General features: G+C 35.5%; 1 protein-coding gene across 5 annotated transcripts in view; it reads right to left on the reverse strand.

Annotated features, from left to right (window-relative positions):
* Window positions 1-17,776, reverse strand: part of PACRG (parkin coregulated) — a 257,202-nt gene that overhangs the window by 84,062 nt on the left and 155,364 nt on the right. The window lies entirely within an intron of this gene.

A 17,776-nucleotide genomic window follows, 5' to 3' on the forward strand; every position in this document is an offset into this window, starting at 1 on the left:
GCCTAAAAAAATCCTGTCCTAAATACAGGTGTTTAATGTATCTATCTTTGGGAACAACAATGTCTCCATTATTGCTTTCATAAACATATGAGATAATGCTAGTGGTAGCACCCTAAATCTTTCTTTGTAGAACTGGATCAGTTCTCTATTAAATGAAGGCAGAATAAAACTATCTTTGTTCTAATTCACTAATTTGAATTCTTTGGACTTTTAAGTGTTTACTCATTCCCAGGCTGTTAAAACATGGTTCTAATACCAAGATTTTAGAATGACAGATCTTGGGTTTTTTGGGGTTTTTTTTTTTTGAGAGACAAGGAATTAGATTATATCTACTTTATTGTGTACTATTTTGGAATCACTAATAACTTTATGAGAAATATTCTCTAGGGAAACCCAAAATCATCCTTGCAAAAAACAAAATCACCTGAGAGATGACGGGATAGATGGGATATACAGTACATATTTCAGAGCAACTCTGTTCTAGTCAAACTTTCTGTTTTGAATACTTCACATAAAATAAAATAATATGCAATAATATGCAGTATTGATAGGTTTTGCTGTTTGTATTGCAATGTAGATTTACTAGATCTAGGATCATACAATAACAGACTTGCTGTGGCACACAACCAATGCTTAGTTTAGGGTATTTCTACCCCCTAGCTTTGCACATCAGCACATACTAAGATGGACATTTAGATATGTTACATTACACAGCCATGATGATGTCAGCAATGTAGATGTTCACAGATTTAGTTGTCCTTAATTTTGCTAGTGTTAAAAGTGTCACTTGAAAATATTCCTAAAGAGATATACCATTTTAAAGTGTTTAAACTAATGTTACTGATTGTTCGTATAACTCACGTTCAGTATTTGTGCAATACATGAAATGCTTACGTAAACTGATGGAGATAAAATATATATTTAGTAATTGAAAAAATAAGATAAAAACCAGTAACAATATTTGAGAGAAGACACAAGAATAGATATGGCTATAAAGGATAAGAGCAAGAAAGAATAAATTTTAACTGTAAATTATAAATAACTTAAACTAATATGGTAAGTGATCACTTACTTACTTACATTAATTTTGTAAATGATCAAGCAGTATATATTCAGGCCTAAGAAATAAAAATCCACAGAAGTTAGAACTTGGCCGGTTGACTTCCAATTCAAAACTCTCTAGTGAGTTCATGTATTGTGGGGTTAGGAAGTAAACAGAAAACCAAAATTAATGTGCAAAGTGGCATGATTTTTGTTGAATAAAATCTGAGCAAGACAACTATATTACATTTAATCACATGACAAAATAAAAAGGTAATTTTGCACCCATGTATCATATAGTACTCCTCAGAGGTACTTTTATCAAAAGAGAGATTTAAGCACATATTGTACAGCAGTTGGGACTGTATTGCTGCTTTATTTGTTTTGATAGCTTTGTGAATTATATTTCACAAAAATCTTTGCTCCCTCTAAGAAGTAATACAAACAACGAAGTAGAGACAGACCACAGCTGACAAATATGGTGTTTAACTTGAAAGGAATATGACTCCAAAAAATGGAAAAATTCTCATTGGATTCAGTGATGACAGCTATTTATCTCGAGAGTTTGACACTCGGGCAATTTCACAGTCCTCAATTCTGAGTAAGCTCTCCAGAGCTTAGTATCTGCATAATGATTGTGGATTGAAGCCCTTAGTCAATATTATTCATATGCAGTGTATGATCCAGAGATGTCCTAAAGATCTGGGACATGGCTGGAATTATGTGTCAGAACCCCCAAAAAGAGGTCAGTAAATTCTGAAACCATTAGGTTGCATCAGAGGACAGAATATGAAACAAATAGCAACCTGTATTTTGTATCTGTCTTGCAATTAAGAATATTATAATGTAAATGTAAAGATTTTTTTCTTTTTATTATTTTCCAAATAGAAAAGCCTTTCAAAAAAAGAAAAAGGCTTGGAATACTCTTGCATGAACACACACTCTACTATGAGACATATTTAAATCTGCAATACGCCTTTGTTATAAATCCTGTTCAAGTTATGTAATATTTTGAAATCTAGTTATCAAGGGTTGGTTTTTTTCCTAAGTTACACATCAGATTCTTATTCTCCAGTCGGCTTCCACAAACAAACCTCTGCTCCTGCGCTGAGTTTCATGGGTTTCTTTGGGTTTCCATACAAGAAATAATGACTCTTCACTATGTACTAGTTTCAGCCAGAGTGGCAACAATACTTTCTATAAGTTTGATAAGCATATGTAGAAGAAGAGGTCCTCTGCAAAAGATGACCTTAAAGGTTTAAATCTGCTACTTCTTTGTTTCCCTCCCTAAATTCCCAGTTGTATCCAAATCTGGCCTACTCTCTAGACTCCATAAAAAAGTCTATATATCAAGAAATTACTTTTCAAGAAGATAGGAAATAATCTTTGCATCTCCTCAACAGAACCTTGAATTGCTAAATGCCTAAGAATAATGTAATAGGATCTTTACTATAGATCTGCCTTCATTGCAAAAAAAAAAAAATTACTGCTCCCCATCCCTCCCCGTTTTCTGGTTCCATCCCTACATGTGCAATATTCCAGACGGTAGGTTCTCAGTTTTCCTGTTCACAGACAAGTATGTGTATGCCAATCACTTCTGATCATTTAAGTTTGCTGGATACGTATCTCTTCCTGGGGGGACCGGTGACACAGTAGTCTCCCTATAACAAGTGTTTGTTTACACCAATTCAAGGAACATTAGAAAAAGTATTCCAAAGCAAAAAAAAAAATTCACATTCATATTTGGTTTCATCAAAGTGTTTGCATTACTAGTAGGTGGTTGAATATGGTGTGGGGGAGGTCGTTTTACAGAAAAAGAACACAACCAATTTAAGATCTTTCAAGAATAGATTCTGGGGGCCAATGAGCGTGTCTCCTGTGCCCTAGGGAAACTGCCTTTTCATAACGCCTACTGTAACTATTTGTCCTGCTGCTTTGTTAACATACTACACAATGTTTTTATTACAGAGCTTGCAATTCAAATTATCCTTTTGCCTTATATTTATTTTCCTTAGTACATAATCCTGGACACCTATGAGGACTTGCCTGTTATGACCACTCCACTGTTTGGCCTTGATTTGCAACTGGCAGCCTTGTGACAATAGATGAATCTACTGAGACAGTCTGCTTCTCTCTGAAATCTAACACATGGACAGTTTATTTACCAAAGCTAACTTTGCTCCTAGTAAGGCTAGCCTCTCCGGGCTCTCCCTGCAGTCAGTGGAGGGAGACAGGTTCCTCCGAGATGAAACTCAGTTCCACATATGCAGCGTTTCTGAATACCTTCTATCTCTTTCCATTGCTAGTCAGGAATACAATATGTAACATACAGTCTAAAGTACAGATTTAACATTGCTCTTATATTTGTCAATGTAGCTTTTTGTTAGTACAGTTCTTGTTAATCCAAAATACAGCCACCTAAAGAGATTCAGGTATGTTTGCATATGTCTTGGTTCTTTTCATTGTGCTGGTGCTCACTCACTCACTCAAGCTAACATGACTGAAAACTGTACTTGCTTTGCTTATCGGATCACAACAACACACACAGATGGACAACTTCTGAGAAAATGACAAGGAAGAGATGGAGATTTCTGAGTACTAAACTGATAACAAGAGGGACAAATCACAACACAAGCACAACCGTAGGACAAAAACCATCCTCAGAAGAAACTACAGACATGTCTCTCAACTACAGTAATTTCAGGAACTTCCTCTACAACGAAAAGGTTAGGGAATTTTCTTTCTCAGTTTCAAACCAGATTTTTACCACTTTCTTGCATAATACTTCCCATAGTGAGAAGGTTAGATTTACTAAACTTGTAACTTAAGACTCTGCTATACTGGATAGAGATCTTAAAAAACTTTCTCTTCTCTGTATCTGTCCCTGCCCACCCCCCATTTGCTTTGATTGACGAGGAAAAGTTAATTTTAAAAATATATTTAACTTCTTTTTGCGGCATTTGCTGAAGTAATTTTCTTTCTTACACATAGACACTGACAATAACTGTAAAACAGTAAAAGTGAAAGAATTTTTTATTCTCAGACTTAGCTTAAAAAATGAAACCAGGAGTCAAGTCTTCTGTAAAGCTGACATAAAGCACAACAGGATTAGGAAATGAATGAAAGATGGGGAAAAATGTTAGAAGAAAAGGAGAGGGTTGACAAACAGACACAAAGGTGAGGTTTGCTGAAGGAGAAAATTCTTTTAACAAAAATTTCCATTTTATGGATCCAGTTTCATTCCTTAGTTATCTGTTAGAATTTGTGTTCTATTTGTTCTACTCTGTTAATTACAGAAAGATTCTGGATATTTATGTGCAATTAGAATTTCTGCTCACTTAAAGCATATCAAAGAATAAATTGATCATCATTGTTTGTACTACTCCATACTTTAATATACTTATAATAGAAATATATGGAGTATTATATAATACAAAACTACACTTACATTTAATTCCAAATCACAATCCCTAGCTCAGTTCAATGCCACATCATTGGTATGTAGTAGCACTATTGTAGAGCTTAAGACTCCTGGTCAGGGACCTTGGATCATGAACTCATCATTGATAGCACCATACAAATACATCAGAAAAGCATCTGCTTCTGCCTCAGAGAACTTGAACATTAAGCAAAACACAAGAAATTAGATATCAATATACAAGAATTGTTGGGACTGAAAAAAAAAATGATATAATTACTGTTGGCACCATAGGAAATTGCTTCAGAATATCAGTGTCTTAACAAATGTCCAGCATTATGGAAGTGAAAACCATTTGACCACCTTTGCTCTGTATATTGGCCAAAGGCCTTTCCTATTTAATTCAGCTGTAAATGAGTTTCTGATCACTGGAATGGAGAATCAAAGGCAGACAGTGACAACAGGTCACCCTATCATTTTCATGTCCCCAGCCAGGGAAACCAGTATGGGTTATCTACATTAGTTTGATGGGACATTGACTTGAGTGATCTAAATCAAAACTCTAACAATAAGTACTGTGAAAGACTAATCTTAGGGGAAAACAGGAACTTCAAAAAATAAAGAAACTCTAAGTAGTTCTTTGCCTGTCTAAATATATTTTTAAAAACACATGCAAATACAACAGATAGTTGAAGTAGTTATAGTAGTATGTTTTAAGCATAACCTTCAAGCAAGTTAATTTAGTATTTACTGTAAAATAGTTGTTATAAAATTGCTATATATAGTTATGAATTATATGTGTTGTTATCTGAAGGATCCTTCAGACAGAACAAATTTATCTACAATTATGACTGCTTGTCCAAGTTGAAAGGCTGATCTAGTCTTGATAGCAAGTCAAGAATGAAGCAAGTAAAAAGCGGAATGAGAATATAAGAGACTTTGTGCTATATATTGCGTTTGTCCTGCTTATATATCTATTTTGACAAGCCACGGCTGTTAATCTTTCTTTGAAATACTGCCTTCAGAATCTATTTTTCTATTTTGCATTACTGACAAACTAATACTAAAAAACCCACAAAACCACAGTTCTTTTATTTTTTTTTTTCTTGACCACCTTTCTTTCATGAGTTCTAAATAATGGATTTGGGACAATGGCATGATTCTTAGTTTGAAAAGTTTTTTTTTCAGCGTCCTACTAATAATGTGTAGCTACTAATACTTAACATGCTCCCAAATTCTTTCTATTTGGTTTGGAAACTCACTGTAAGACTATTAAACCTCTCGTTCTGTAAGTGTACTTTGCATGATGTCACTGTCTTAGCTGACACTGTGTCTTTTTGAGTTAGAAGTTATAAAGTAGTTTGCAGATGGAGTCAAAGCCTGTTTTGCTTGGTATTAAAATAATGTTATCCTACAATGTTGGGCTGTGGCAGCCACTGAACAACATAGGCTTTCCTATCTAATTTCTGCCTCCAGTATTCCTTTACTTTCTCCTGTCTGATCCCTAAAACAATTTTATGCCTGATAAATAAGACTAGACATCTTTTCAACAAGCAAGCTTAATAATTAGACTTCATTTTAAAGACAGTCTGTTTTTCTATAGGCTTTAAGAAACCTTTGATACCATATTTAGTTATAGTTTTTACTGAAATCAATTTTTTTTTTTTCAGGTATAAGAATGAAGTATGAAACATAGCATCTACCTGAGTTTGTGAGAATTACTATAGTTTGATTTATTTTTTTTTCACTTGTCAAGTGCCCTGGTAAATATTACAGGCATTTTCAAGTTCAATTCTGTGTAAAAATAAAATATCACAAAAATCTGACACAGTGCATGAGAAGAAATTAAATCAATGGTCTTATATGATTAAGGATGTTCATAATTTTTCAGATTTACTAGTTGTCAAGCTACCTTCAAGGTCAGTTGGGATAAACAGTTCTAGTGTAATAGAGTAAATGATAAGGCAATGGCAGAAAGAATTCTGCATATTTGAGGATAAAATAGCAACCATTTCTTGGTTTAGCATCTGATTGCATTCTTACTGTTCTGTGGTAGAAACTGCGTACAGAGAAGATTTTATTGTTTGTAAGAACACTCAGTCAATCACCATTCAAATTGGTTGCCGTATGTAATACTAGGGGAAAAAATATACATTACGCAGTCATACAGGTAACAATGATATTTCATATAAAAATCATCCTAAACCTTAAAACAGGCTTGATAAATACTTCATGAAGTTGTATATTAAAAAAAAAGGAAGATGTCAATAGCTTCAAAGATAAAACGGAAAAAAATATTCCAGAATAACAAGATTTTCATCATTCGTCACTTAGCCCGTGATCTTTGCTCATTTGTTAAAGTAACAATCTGCATAACCCATTTAGGAAACATGAGAATTAAGAAGAATAAGGAGTTTCCTCAATTACTAACTTCTCTTATTTCTTATAACAAATCCTAATGCCATAGTCACATGGCATGGAAATTTGAAACTAGATCTAGGTAATAAATACTAAGGCCAGAAAGAACTATCCTCTGATGTGAGGACCACTGATCTTCTGTAATTACCTTTTCAACTGTGATAGATAAATACATAAATAAACAGCTAAAATGCACAGATTTTTTGCATGCAACCAAGCAGACATACAAAATAGGGGAAAATGAAAGTACTACATAAGTTTTCAAACCCCACCCTAAATGTAGCTGCTGGAAAATTACTGAGACAAATACACATATGATGAGCTGTGGAATTCTACAAAAAGTTAAATGATTCTGAGATTTCTTCCAAATAAGATCTCCTTCCAACACTTTCAAAAGACTGAGGAACATCAATCTAGTAAGAAATCCTCATGTATTAGTTGTAATGAAAACTAGTACTTTTCAATTCAATAGAATTACCTGAAAAATATTTTTGTTATGGAGGTTTTGATGCCAAAATTCTGCCAAAATTTTCCACAAAAAAAATTTACTTTTCAGTGGAAAACTGAATGGCAAATATTTTGTTATTTGAAGTTTCACCTGTGTAAAAAGAAAATGTTGATTTGGAAATTCAGTCACCATCGCTCACTGAAGTTACAGCTTCACACACTTTTCATTTTGTTTACACCTTTCATGAGGCACCCACTGACTAAGCAGTGATCAGTGCAGGTCCTGGATGAGGAGTACAATGGGGAATTTAATGTGGGTGAAAACTTGGGCTACAGTGGAGAATAAGAGCATGAGGCATCAAAATTAAACTTGAAGAACTGCAGCAGGAACTGCAGACAAGTATTTTCTGGTGCCAATTGATGATTTGTTTTGTTCTGTTTTCAGCCCAAGACCAGAAACAGTTTGCAGTGTTCTATTTTTTAAACAGAAAGTCTACACTTTTTGTAAAAAACTGTGTAGCTGACAACTTCAAAAGTTTTGGTAAGATTCCTCTTTACCAGACTTTAAATTTGTCGGGGAAGGAGACAGATAAGCATTATGCAATTATTAAAGAGACTTTCATATCTTTTAAAATAAGGAAAAGTGTTTAATATCATATCGTCCTCACTGTGGCCACTTTTCTCTTGAATCTCCCTACTTCATTTTCCTTGAATGCATACATCTTTTGTGGACGGAATAAATTTTAAGCTTATTGCCAATGGATCCCCAGGTGGTCCTTCCCAAATATGTTCTACTACAAACAATTTCATAAGCACTTGGCCAACAAATTGCAGCAAAGTTTGTTAAATAATGAAAAGATATTTAGATACATACTGAAGAGAGAAAATGCATATGGAAACTGTGTGTCAGTAAAATGTATAGCATCAGCACAGCAGTGAAAAACACACTGTAATAAAAAGGAATTGGAGTGTTACACATTCATCTGAGGTTGTGAAAAATTGTACAAAATATTTGTGTTATGTTATAAACAGTAGGTAAACACTTGATTAGAAACCGTATCGTAATCCATAAAATGAAGCAAGAAGGGCTAGAGTTGAATGTTAGCTTTGGCATTTCTTACATTTTCCTGAATGCTTAATTTAGCTTTCAAAAAGAAAATAACAGGCAACCTCATGTGATGTATAAGCAGAAAGTCTTAATATAAAAGCAGGTGTTATGGGGTGGGTTGGTTTTTCTTGTTGAACATTGTGTGGGTTTTGTTTTTGTTCCACCCCCACACCACACCCCCAACAATAACTCCTAGCTGAAACAGAATTTTCCAGATTAGATGCAGACACTACTATTTGAATACTCTAATTATAAATGTCTAATCCAGTTCACCCAATTCTCAAATAAGAAAAGTCAAAAGGGTACCTCACAGCTAGTACAGTCCTGTCAAAGAAGCTGAGATTTTCATGTGTTAATTGCATCAGCATCGGGATGGCCAGATGATATTATAACGAGAATACATATTTTTGTTGCTGTGTCTAAAAAGGAGGATGATGGATGTGCAATATAGAAAAAGGAATCAATAGTCCAAAGCTATGAGACACAAAATCAACTTTGTTGCCTAGAGTGTTCTTCAAAAACTATGAAAAAAGCAATGTCTTGAAATGAGATGAAATGATATAACAGAATAATAACTAAGGACCTGAAGCACTTTAATCACCTGAGTATTTGGGTGGTTTAATCACAGTGCAATATTTATCCTCCCACCGGTATCATTCCATTACATGGGGCTTTAATCTGTTTTCCTTGAGGGCAAGGGAGAGATGCCACAAGGAAAACTGTCATCCAGACAAGGAGTTCCATCTCTCTCCCAAGCTCCTCTCTCCTCATTACCTGTTTTTTTTTTGTTTGATGTAAAAACAGAAAGCCAGGTGTAGAGCCAGTTTCTGTGATTTTGGCAACTTCACACTGACTTTCACAGAAATAGTCTCAGAACAGAAATTCTAATTGAGCACACAAATTAAAAATTACTGCAATAAACAAACATAATCCACTTAGAATTATTAAATGAACACATATTTCAGATGTATATTTAAAATAAAAAAATATGCTACCTTAATAAATGTGACAAGTTGAAACCATATGTCCCCTCAAACTTAAGCACATTTGTTTGCAAACAATCATAAAAAGAGAAGAATTATGCAGAAAACAAATATTTTCTCAGAATTATTTAATGTGTGCTCTGAAAGTAGTTCTAAGTGAAGCAGGCAGTGCCAGTCCAACTGAAGAAATCACTTCTCAGTCCCACTATATGCAAACTAACTATGTGAAAAACGTAGAAATGAATTACCAAGAAGAAAGGAATAACTCCTAACTGGAAGGGTAGCAGTCAAATTTTTAACAATCTAGATTACTTGTAAGGGGCAGATGCAAAGAAAGCCTTAAAAGCCTCAATGCCTAGAGAGGAAACGTGGGTGTCTCAGCTCTTTGCAAATTGAATCAGGAGCCTTAGAAGGGGGACAAAGGAGTCCATAGGGTGCTACCTACAGCAAATTAATTGAAAATGACAAGTGCAGATGCACATCTGAAATTCTCCTCCTCCACAGCTTAGGGGGCTTTAATCAGAATTGCAGAAGAGAAGGTGCGGTTCTGATATTCCCAGGGCAGCTGGGGAATTGTGAACCTATGGTGATGTAATCCCACCAAAGTTGGGCATGTGCTGATTGTATGGGTACTACTTTACTAGCTAAATCTATGCCAGTCTGCACCATCCTTCATGCTGTAGCTTAGTTACATTCGGCAAAGAATCCAGAACTCCTCCAAAAGAAGAAATTATAGGTGAAGCAAGAGTCTGTGCCTAGCAGTTACACAGTCAAACAGCAGTTAAGAACTGTGGGTTCTAGTTCCAGCTCACGCAGTTGTACATGCATTTTATTTAAAAAACCCCAACCCATAGAATCAAAGAAACATTTAGGTTGGAAAAGACCTTTAAGATCATTGAGTCCAACCGTTAATCTAACACTACCAAGTCCACCACTAAGCCATGTCCCTAAGCACCACATCTACACGTCTTTTAAATACCTCCAGGGATGGTGACTCAACCACTTCCATGGGCAGCCTGTTCCAATACCTGACAACCCTTTCAGTAAAGAAATTTTTCCTAATATCCAATCTAAACCTCCCCTGGCGCAACTTAAGGCCATTTCCTCTTGTCCTATCACTAGTTACTTGATAGAAGAGACCAACACCCACCTCACTACAACCTCCTTTCAGGTAGTTGTAGAGAGCGATAAGGTCTCCCCTCAGCCTCCTTTTTCTCCAGACTAAACAGCTCCAGTTCCCTCAGCTGCTCCTCATAAGCCTTGTGCTCCAGGCGCCTCACCAACTTGGTTGCCCTTCTCTGGACACGCTCCAGCACCTCAATGTCTTTCCTGTAGTGAGGGGCCCAAAACTGAACACAGTACTCGAGGTGTGGCCTCACCGGTGCCGAATACAGGGGAACTATCACTTTCCTGCTCCTGCTGGCCACACTATTTCTGATACAGGCCAGGATGCCATTGGCCTTCTTGGCCAACCCAACACCAAACAAGCCAGAAATAAAGCTGTAAGCAAAATAAATTAAAATTACTATGCCTGCTGTGTTTTAATGTTAATGTTGCAGCTATGCATTAGATTTGCTCAAAGCATGCCTACAAGATGGGCTTCTCAGGTAACTTAAGCACCTCCTTGTCTCATTTACAGACCAGATACTTACCTGCTGATATTAAGACAGGTATAAGTATGCAGAATAGGCGGACTTACAGATACTATTGTGATTCTGCGTAAGTCCAGTCCTGAACGTCCAAATCTTCCTCAAACATGGGATTTCCAAAGGCAATTATTTTCCATAGGAACACAAATCCCACAGAATTATTAAAGCAAAGCATGATACGAACTCTTAACTTGATGAAAAAGATGTTTCACTGACATATATACCCATACTCCTGGAACTTTGTAAAAGTTCTGATTAATTGACAGACAAAATTTGACTGAGGCCTACAAGCCCTTGGAGCTTATGCCCATTTTACAGATGTTTACACTGAAGCATAGGAAGAATTTAACGTTTCCACTGTTTTACTAGTCCATGAATTTCCTGTGAATTCACAAGTCCTAACTCTCACCTCTGTGTGTCATTCAACAGACAGCCCTCCTTTCCTTGGGTCAATATACTCAAAAAATTAAAAACTGAAAAAGGAAAAACAAAATATCAGATGCAATGTACACCTTCTGACATGGGAAGATTTTCATTTTTCTTTTATCAAGAATTCAAGATGCTGAATTAATTAGGCTATTAACACATTAAAAGTAAGTGCTAAGTGTTAATAACATCAATTTAATCACTGCTGAGTCAGTTTTATTTTACACAGACTGATGCTGTATTTTCAACTAAGAAATTAGATAGTAATTAGAAATTACCCAGCAATTATGATGTAAGTGTGATAATTCTCTAAATGTGTTATAAAGTACCTGACAGGATTTTGATTATACATTAAAAGTTTACTGTATCATCAGCTTAAAATCACATGCTTTGTACTAAAGATACTAAAGCAACAAATGCTCTGATACAGGTAGGTCTTGGCAACTTCTAATTTCCTTACTTCAGAGTTCCAGTGGGTTTTTTGTAACTCCATATGCAAGAATGGTCATTGAAACAAGTTGGGATTGGCCAATGTGCAACAAAATATATGAGACAACAGCTGTTAACTGGTGAAGATCACTTTCCTGGTAGTCCATATTCAATTATTATATGAAGCATTATTTTGGGAAAGTTTTGCTTTCAAGATGAGATTTTTGACAAAAAACCAAGACATTTTTGGATACCTTTTAAAAGACCATCAGCTGTTCTCATAAAAGAAGAATGTTTTTATGTTCTTAAAACATCATGTTCTTTGTTAAATAAATAAATAAATAAATATTCTCAGAACTATAATTCATAGGAAGCCTGTTGAAATAATATCATTAATTACAGTTGGGAATGACAAAAATATATTTTGCTTCTCACCAGTATAATAACTTTTTTGAGTGCAATCAATTTAATCTTACCTGCTTAAAAAGGCGATTTACTGGGACAAGAGACTCCTTTTTGGGAAAACCACAATATTTTTTATTAAATTGTGAGGAATCAGAACATTCTGAGTCCTCTTGTGCTGAAGGTGTATATCGAAAAAAACAGAAAATGTATCAAAACTAATTTGTTCACTCAGTTCTGTGTTGTCATGGTGGTCTTATTCCTTTGAAGTGTGTATCCTTAAAGCCATGTCAGAATCTTAGTTTTTACATTTCAGAAATCATAAATGATTTCAGCAAATGGAATTCAAAGAAAGCTTGGAAGTAATGAAAAAGTTTGCAAAACATGCATAGGAATATGAAGAATAACTATCACAATGAAGCATAAGAACAATTTGAAAACTGGATTTAGTACACAGCTTATACTACTGCTCTGATATGACTAGTATACTAACATGCCTTATTTTATCAATAATGTTATGGCATTAGGTGTTTTTTATTCAAATCTTAACCATGAATCAATTAATTTTGGGGGAATCTCCATATTCTGTTTAAAAAAAAGGAAGAAAAGATAAAGCATCCAATCTTCTTAGTAGTAGGGGAACCCTGAGAAAAGTTGCCTGAGAATAATCTGAACTCTCAAAGTTCAGAGGAGAAATGAAGAGAACCTCAAATACATTACTTTACTTTGTAAAAGTTGATGTTCAAGCTATCCATTTTTTAAAAAATCTGAAACATGATTTCTGAACACAGAATTGGCAAACTGTGAAGTATTTTAGAACAGGATTGGCATTCTTTTTGAAAGCACTTTTGGATTTCCCAGCAGAAGAAGCAAACAGTTGAAATGTTCTGGGCAAGAGATTTTCTTTAGAGCATATTCAATCACACTAAAGGATAATTGCTGCTTCTTACTAATAACCATGAACCACTCTGAGGAGCATTGCTGCTTCTGGAATACACAAGCAGTTCTGAAAATACTGCAGCTCCAGTACAGGAAACACTTTTACCTGTAGGCAGTCTCTTGTTTCTGCAATTAAACACTTATGTTCTGCTCCTTCCTTTAGAGTCTATGTAGCACTATCGTATTTTGTAAAATAGAGTTGTCTAAAGTATGTGAAGTATCTTTCAGACAAAGGAATGTTTTTTCCCAAGTGAAGTTCAGGTGCTGTAAAGCATGTAGTATAATTCTGCTTTGTGGCTTCACATTTCGTTGAATGCTACAATTCAGCTGCATTAGGTATTCTCAGTGATATCTCTACAAATTTATTTCAAAGGACTGGCTAGATAGGTAGAGACTGTCAGAAGTTTGTGTTAGCTTTAAGTTACTGATAGTGTCAAAGCATTTTTATTGCAACCAAAAGACACTTAGGCTTCAGTCTGCCCTGCTACCACTATTTGCCTTACAGTGACTGAAACAATCACAGATGAGATTACCATGCTGGAGAGGTACTTTCCACAGTGCAGTGCCACCCTATACTTCTCTGTCTGAGGCATGTAAATCCTAATAATATTTTGTTTTCATCTATTCTACATTATTTTATCTGCTAAGCTGCTCTTGATCACTACTGAATAATATAAATTGATGACATGAAAATATTCTTGTGTATATGAATTGATGTAGTACAGCTGTTAAGACTGCTTAGATTTGACAGCATAAAATAGTTGCTAAACTAAATCAATGAAATTTTCATTTACCAGTCAGGTAAATTAAACAACAGAAATTTGCTGTTCATATCTGTCTAATCTTTTAATAAACAGGTTTCTGGTTCAGACAGTATTCTGGTATACATACATCCTAATAGCATATTGCAGGCTCTGAAGACTTCTTTTTTTTTTCCCTTTTTATCTTCTGCCTGCTTTCATAAAAGAACAAACTTATTCTATTTGTTCTTAAATTGTATTTAGCTCAGATACAACTCACAGATTTATAAAAGGCAGCTTAGAAAGTAAGACACCCAAAAAGAAAAGGTTTTGTGATGCAAAAAAAGAATATTTCCATTGGAGTCTATACATATTTTTCTTTCCCTCTTCACAAGATTGAAATGAGTATCATAAGAGTACATTAACTTAACATATTTAAATGAAAACTACAGTGGCATGACAGGGTTCATAATAGACTTAATAAGCATTATCATGACTTTTTGGGTTTTATATTATATAGTAGCATATTTACATAATAGTCCATATGTTGGGGAGCTTGCTTAAAGACTGCCAGTCCCCTCTCAGTCTGCAGAGATTAGACACAGATCTCCTACATCTCAGGAGTATTCCCCAATCACCAGGATGAATCCAGGTTTCCTTCTCTTGCTCTCCTGCCAGCTTTATGACTCTGGCTAACAGTTTCAACAGAGAGCTTCAACCCTTTTTCAGAGCACACCATGGCCAGTTGGAGAGGATGCTCTGGCTGTCTCCACCAACAAAAAGACACTAGTGGTAGCATCACCCACAACAGAACTTTGCTCTTTTCTGTCCTAATGGTCTGCAACAGAGCACTCGGGAACCCAAGTGGAAAGAAATTGTCTGCTGCAAGTCAGGGCCTTAAGCTCCAGACAGGGCACAAATTCAGACACACCAAATATGCTTTGTGCACCAAAAAGGCCCTTGCTCACTACTGAGGCTCTTCAGAAATTCCTTGGGTTCTCTCCTCTGGCTTTCAGACAGACTATCTTAGGAGGCTTGGATCTTTCCCCTGGCATTTGTAACTTAGGTTGTATTGATTTATTTTTACCTGTATCTTATGACTCAGACGGGTGAGCATGTTTTAGATGTTTTCAACAATTAAAACTTTTATTTTATTTGTCATCAATACTCTCTCTCTTTTTTTAATTTACAAAAATTACTGATAATAAAGTCATATGTACCTAAGAAATACAAATGGATAGAAAATGGCAGAATTTGCCCATATCCAACCAATAGATGTTCTTCTCCATTTCTGTAATTCCAGAGATCCAAATTACAAAATATATGCCTGCCAATCACTTACCTGAACTATGTCTATTTTGTGGCCTGCAAACTCTAACAATAAAATATATTTGGCATACCTTAATTTGGTGGTTAACAGCAATTCCATTTATACTGTGTGTTCGCACGGACTGCCATAAAATTACACAGAATTTAGAAGACAAAATCAAAATTATTTCTTTGACATATGAAACTACAAGAAAAATGTACTTCACTAAAAGGCATTAGGCAGAAAAAGCCAACAGACACTTTGTGAAGTATTGACCAAAAATCTTTCAATAAAGATTTCTATAAGGGGTGCTAAAACCTTAAAATTAAATACCTAGATTATCTTCTGTTCCAAAAGGTCAGTAGTCCTTTACCATTTTGCCTGGTATTATACAGTTATCAACATAATCATTATGAAGATACTCATTTTTAGAGACAAACATGTTTGGGAGACATCATAAGATAGGAAAAGACATCAGTATCAGAATCTGCTAATTTACAAAAAGGGCTATTTTTACAAAATAATGACAGGGTGATTTGAAGGTAGCGGAAGTAGAAAAAAGTGGAAATGTCACAAGTACAATGCAAAAGGAAAGGATCACATGAGAAACTGTGTTTATATGAATAATCAAGATTCGGTACACAATGAAAAAGAATGCATTAATAACTCTGCATAAAGGAACACTTGAGGCTGGTTAAGGAACAGTTTGCCAGCAGGCTGAATAAGAGCAAGGAGACGTTGTCTTTAAGCACCAAAGACATCAGAGCCCAGAAAAGAGAATTTACATAGTTCAGAGCCTCCCTGGCTAATCCAGTAAAAATCTGCAGTGGGAGTCACAGTCATCTGCACTACATGGCTGCCTATAGGGAGAGCCATCAAGGCTACCTCCTTTTTTATCACAAAATGTCCCTTGAAGACAATGGCAACTAAACAACACTGTTGCTGACTGTGAAACTGTAGCCTGAGTATTGGGAAACAGAGAGGAATTTGGAAATAATTGCTTAGACTTAAGTGGCACAGAACTGAGAGCTTCTCGAACTATTGTTATGTTCTGAGCTCAGGTAACACTGGGAACTCTGAATAATGATTTACCAATTTTGTTGGCTGAAGAACAACTCAGGAGATAAGCATGTGACAAGCTGAAGCTAAGACTACATTCTATATTTGTTTTATTAAATACCTGCTTCTGATAGCCTAAACTTAAGTTATTACCAATGCAATTTTTTTACTGTTTTATTTATAAGCCTGTCTAATATTGTGAGGTGAATCACGATTCAGACAAATCAGAGGTATGTGGTATGAATAAGGTTTCTGAGGAACTTATATTCCAGAACATTTTTAAACTCAATGGGAATTGAGTATTATCTGCAAGGCTTCTAGGGACCAGTGTAGGAAGAACATAAGGATGGATGTTTTATATAATAGCAAATGCCTGTCTAGTCCAGAAGTGTGTCTCTCAAAAGGAGATGACTAGGCAATGTGAATGTAGGACAAGAATTTATGGTACTTCACCTACTACTTTCTCAGCTTCTGCCATGTTGTGGTTTAGGAATGCCATGAGCCAGAGGTGATCCATGTGTTTTACTAAACAAGCAATAGATTCTTTTTTATGACATTTTGGGGCCTCCAGTGAACTAACGTAAACTTTTGGTATCCAAAGAATTTGGGGTTAGGAGTTCCAGACCTTCACATCACACACACTGCATGAAGAATCACTTTGATTGGTTTGTTCTGAACTGGTCACCAGGTAACTGGACTTTAAGATAAGTTGACCTTAATGTCTTATTAATACTGTTTTTTTAAATGTTCTTTTAACAATAAGCTTGTTCAGCATGAGAGTGGTATCACAGATGCCGCATCTGGGAAAGAGTTCCTTTCAGCAGATAGACACTGATTTAGTGAGGTGGCAAGGACTAAAACATGGCTCCTTCCAGATATACCTTAATTCTGGACAAAACTCCACAGTGTCAGACTTAATAGACTGCAATTCCCACAGCTCCTGGAAGATGTACCACAGTTCCTCCTTTCTCAAGCTATACATAAAAGAAGCAAGAAGACTGTACACTCCACTCACCCCATCTCTCACCTGTATGAACAAGCAGTGGAGAAATTAGTGTGGATCAGTCTCTACACCTTCCTTATAACTGGGAGCAAAGACCTGCACCTCAGTTGCCTATTAAGCATATGGGAGATACAAAGGAGAAGGAAGGGAGCGTATATTTTCTGTCAACCACCAGTGAAGCAGGAAAGAAATATAAGCTTTTTGAGGCAGGGGGAGACACAGGAAGAATCTTTCCCTATCACCCACATGCAAGTAGTAAGTTGAATAGTTTCATATGTTAAGCCTTGCAAATAGTATCCATTTCATTGCTGGTAATACTGAACTTTCAATATCTTTATTCCTAAAAAAGTAATGCTTTAATAAAATGTATTAATTTTGAACTATTGCCTTTCATTTCTTTTTGGT

Source organism: Haliaeetus albicilla, chromosome 7 (genome assembly GCF_947461875.1).
Source record: "Haliaeetus albicilla chromosome 7, bHalAlb1.1, whole genome shotgun sequence".
Taxonomy (NCBI): domain Eukaryota; kingdom Metazoa; phylum Chordata; class Aves; order Accipitriformes; family Accipitridae; genus Haliaeetus; species Haliaeetus albicilla.